Here is a 5,000-nt window from a genome sequence, read left to right as displayed (position 1 = left end):
TGTCACAGGGTCTCTGTGTCACAGGGCCGTTGTGTCACATGGTCTCTGTGTCATAGGGCCGTTGTGTCATAGGGTCTCTAGCTCTGTGTCATAGGGCCGTTGTGTCATAGGGTCGTTGTGTCACAGGGTCGTTGTGTCATAGGGCCGTTGTGTCATAGGGCCGTTGTGTCACAGGGTCTCTGTGTCACAGGGCCGTTGTGTCATAGGGTCGTTGTGCCATAGGGCCGTTGTGTCACAGGGTCTCTGTGTCATAGGGCCGTTGTGTCATAGGGCCGTTGTGTCATAGGGCCGTTGTGTCATAGGGTCTCTGTGTCATAGGGCCGTTGTGTCATAGGGTCGTTGTGTCATAGGGCCGTTGTGTCACAGGGTATCTGTGTCATAGGGCCGTTGTGTCATAGGGTCGTTGTGTCATAGGGCCGTTGTGTCACAGGGCAGTTGTGTTACAAGCACTGTTCAGACAGGCTCAAGTTTATTGTTTTTTGGTTGAAACCAATTCCACCCGCCCCCACAAAAAAATTATATAAATAATAAAATTGTTCTTGGTGTGTGTGTGTGTGTGGGGAGGAGAGCGGGAAGAGGGGGGTGGGGAGGAGAGCGGGAAGAGGGGGGTGGGGAGGAGAGCGGGAAGAGGGGGGTGGGGAGGAGAGCGGGAAGAGGGGGGTGGGGAGGAGAGCGGGAAGAGGGGGGTGGGGAGGAGAGCGGGAAAAGGGGGGTGAGAGATGGATGGAGAAAAGACAATAAAATTGCTAATTGCCCCTGCTGACCTGTGTCATGGAAGACAAAACAAGGGGGGTGGGGTGGGGGGGGGCTGCGACACGATAGGTGACAGAGGGTGTGGCAGTTGTAGATTAGCTCCCTTTGACCGTTATCGGTAAATGGCCTATCCTTGATTGGTATGAAAGGAGAGGAGAACTTCAGCTGAATAAAAGATGGAAGCAGACCACATGCTGGCGTCTGAGTGAAGTCTGTCTTTAACAGAGGGGTCAGAGAAAGATTAGGGGCACTTTACCCCCAATGCTAGTGTAACCGAGTGCCAAATGTAACCTACCCTGATCACGGGGTCGAATAATACAGAGTGCCCCTTTCTCGCCAAGCTCAAACAATCAAAACAAACTGACACAGGTTAAATTACCAGGTTCTTTATTTCCATATGATGGTGAGGGGAAATGTGTGGCAAAGCGGGGAAAACTTCCAATGTATTACTCTCTAAAACTAGAACAACCCCAAACAACACTCTAAATCCTTTACTCTAAAGCTATGCTATAGATTCCCACTCTGGAACTATGCTTTAAAACAATACTTTAAATCCTCCCTCCAAACTACACTCCAGAACTCTACTCTAAATCCTCACTCTCAACTTTAGTCCAAAAAAAATCAAAAGACACAATAAAAATCTAATCTAAAACAAACGAAGTCTAAAAAAACAACCTAAAAACAATTCCCCAAAAAACCAATCTAACAAAACCTAACTGAACCCCTCTAACAAAACCTAACTGAACCCCTCTAACGAAACCTAACTGCACCCCTCTAACGAAACCTAACTGCACCCCTCTAACGAAACCTAACTGCACCCCTCTAACGAAACCTAAAAACAATCTAACAAAACTTAACTGAACCCCTCTAACGAAACCTAACAGCACCCCTCTAACAAAACCTAACTGCACCCCTCTAACGAAACCCAACTGAACCTCTCTAACGAAACCTAACCGACCCCTCTAACAAAACCTAACTGCACCCCTCTAACGAAACATAACTGGACCCCTCTAATGAAACCTAACTGCACCCCTCTAACGAAACCTAACTGAACCCCTCTAACGAAACCTAACTGCACCCCTCTAACGAAACCTAACTGCACCCCTCTAACGAAACCCCGTCGCACATTCCGCCATTCTGTAAATCACAGAATGCACGTCATAAGCATACATAAACAACTCAACAATTTCAACCACCACAAACTAAATCCTTTAACAACAACAAAACACATCATTCCTTCCAAATAACATGCCTACAATACAGTTCTCTCAAACACTCAAACGGTTTTCTAAAACATTCAATAAACAAAAGTTTTCCCGAACATTCAACTCACAAAACAATCTATTTGAACATTCAAATAAATCCTCCCAAAGCAAGTCACAATCCGCATACTTTAACGCTGTTTTACCCATTATATAAAAAAAAACATATGAATAACATACCCGTCTCAGAAAAGTCACATTACTGTTCCCTTTCTGCTCGTAGCAAACCTGCCACGCGACCGCTCACTGGACACGTCTGTTCTGTTCGAAGCACCAGCGAAAAGTAAATGCCCCAACCCACAACATCCCGCGTGCCTACGTCACAAGGTTAAAACAAATTCAACTCAGAGGGGTGTCGGGTACCGAAAAGCGATCATTTTACCTATGCAAATTAAAGGATCGGCTCTTCCGCCAGACCATTTCAATACAGACAAAACACAGTCTCGGAAACCTTAGTGGATCCCCGATAGTACAGGTTTGAATTCTCGATAGCACAGAGGTACCACGAGTTCACAAGTTCAAACGGATGCGCAAAAGTACATGTGTACCGTAACTGTCGTTCAGCCACAAGCTCACACTAGAACAATGAAAATGACTGGACTCTGCCTGTTTCCAAACCCTTTACAAAGAGAAAGAACAAATCCGATTTACACTTATTCATATTCTGCTTCCGTCGTCTCTCTTCTTTTTTGTTTTGTTTAAACAATGTTTTATTAAATCAAACATGATACAAAAATACAACGATAAACAATAGGGACACGAACTCAAGCAAACGCTTATATTACGCGCCCTACGTAGTAGGAAAATAACGCAAATATGATGTCGGACAAGCAATACTTATCAATTGTTGAACTATCTACAAGAAGAGCATAGTTAAAGTAAATCAGAAAGAATAAGAAAAAGCTAGCAGGAGGAAGAGGGGGGAGGGTGGAGGAGGGAGGAGAAAACGGTAGGTACATATAAAAGATGAAGTTGGCAGCGCATACAAATAAGAATATACATAGTACATTACAAACCATAGTCCTGTGGCAGGTAAGCAGTAGCTCGCTAAATATACATTTGAAAAATGCATATAAAATAAGGTTTGTTGGCTTGAATATGGGTACTGAGTCAAATCAACAGAAACGACCAGATTCATGGATAAACGATTGGACACTTTCAAAAACAAGCTTGTTAGTGCAAAGAGAAAGGTTTTCGCTACCATTTAACAATATTTCAACATGTCTGTAATTAACAGGAAGTGCGTTTATTGTAGACAGGCGAGCATCTACGTACAAAGGACAATGTGTCAAATAATGGTCAGCTGTTTCGTTCAGGTAGCCGCAAGCGCACTGTGGGTTTCCCTGTAGGTGGCGTTTACACAGGTCAGAATTCAAGTTACTCATGTTTAGGCGCATTCTGCAGTGGTGAATCTCTTCCAGTCTTTTACCACAGTAATAATAGGTAGGTACGTTATAATCAGGAGTAGATAAATAGCGTTTGAAATCGCTGATTGAGTTAGTTGTTTTGATGTTGTCTGGCAAGGTGTTCCACAGGACAGTAGTAGATGGTATAAAAGATCGACGGTATAATTCAGTTTTGCACATGGGGACTCTTCTTTCTAATGGTCTTCTATGATGGTAGGGGTTAACATCAGAAGTTAAAGGTGGCAAGAGATCTGATAAGTAATGAGGGCATTTGCCATATACCATCTTGTAATATAAAATCAGTTTGTGTCTGCTCCGTCTTTCTTTTAGGTTACAAAATCCGCTTTCTTTATAGTTTTTCGTGGCTTGTGCCGCGCACACCACCGATTGTAGTCCGAATGGCTTCCAAATGTAGTTTTTCGAGTGCAGTTGACCAGTACTCTGTGCAGTTGTCCCATATGATGTCTGCGTAGTCAAAATGTGGAAGAACAAAAGATTTATACATAGTTTCCAGACTTTTACGATTTAATCTATATTTATAATATCTTAAACAATTAATTAATAAGGTGACCTTTTTTATGATGCTTCTCACTTGGAAGTCCCACTTACAATCATTCTGCAAGATTACGCCAAGGTGTTTATGTTGGTTCACGTTTTCCAAAACAATATTATTAAAAATGATTGGTTCGGTTGGTATATTGTCACGTTTTATGTCTAACAGTTCCGTTTTTGCTTCGTTAAATTTAACTTTCCACTGTTTTGCCCAGGTATTAATTTTATATAGGTCTGCGTTCAAAATCTGTGCTCGTCTAGTTGGATCTTCTAAGGACATAGACATGCTCGTGTCATCAGCAAACAACTTTATAACAGATTCAGTATCATTCACAATGTCGTTAATATATATCAGGAATAGCAAGGGGCCTAGAACAGAACCTTGTGGAACACCTGCCGGGATACATTTTAATGCAGACTTAGCACCCTTAATAACAACCGCCTGGTGGCGATTTGTTAAATAATCGTGAAACCATTTCAACATTTCTCTTCTTTCTTACGCTATAAACTGCATACCGAGAAAAACATAATTACTCATGTAGTCGCTTTTCTCCACACTAGAAGACAAAAATTGGTGAACATTTGAAACGATCGTGTACGCCTCGTGGATGTGTAAAAAGTGTAAGATAAATGTAAATGCGCGCACCACCGTACGGGGTTTTTTCACCAAGAAACCCCGGCCCCATTTGTAATGATCGGTTACGTCTGGAGTTAAGCCATAGAACAAAATGAGGCTAGAGCACAGGTGTGGTGTTCAGATGATAAATACTTTGAAAAAAACAAAAATGACGCATACAAGTTACAGGGTGATGTCATAAATGATGCATATCGGAAGACGTAAATTTAGAGCGGTTACAACAATTGGATCGCCCCTAAGAAAAATCAATAAAAAAATAAGTTAACTTGCCTCAGGCCTTTGGACTTTTGGTATTTTGTTGGTTGTCCTTTGCTCCTTACAACTGACTATTTTTGCAAGAAAGCAACGCGTACAAAGTCTTCAAGAAGTGGATTTGCAATACCGAGTGAC

The sequence above is a fragment of the Littorina saxatilis genome, linkage group LG12 (assembly GCF_037325665.1).
Source record: "Littorina saxatilis isolate snail1 linkage group LG12, US_GU_Lsax_2.0, whole genome shotgun sequence".
NCBI classification, from domain to species: Eukaryota; Metazoa; Mollusca; class Gastropoda; order Littorinimorpha; family Littorinidae; genus Littorina; species Littorina saxatilis.
This window is presented reverse-complemented; position numbering follows the sequence as displayed.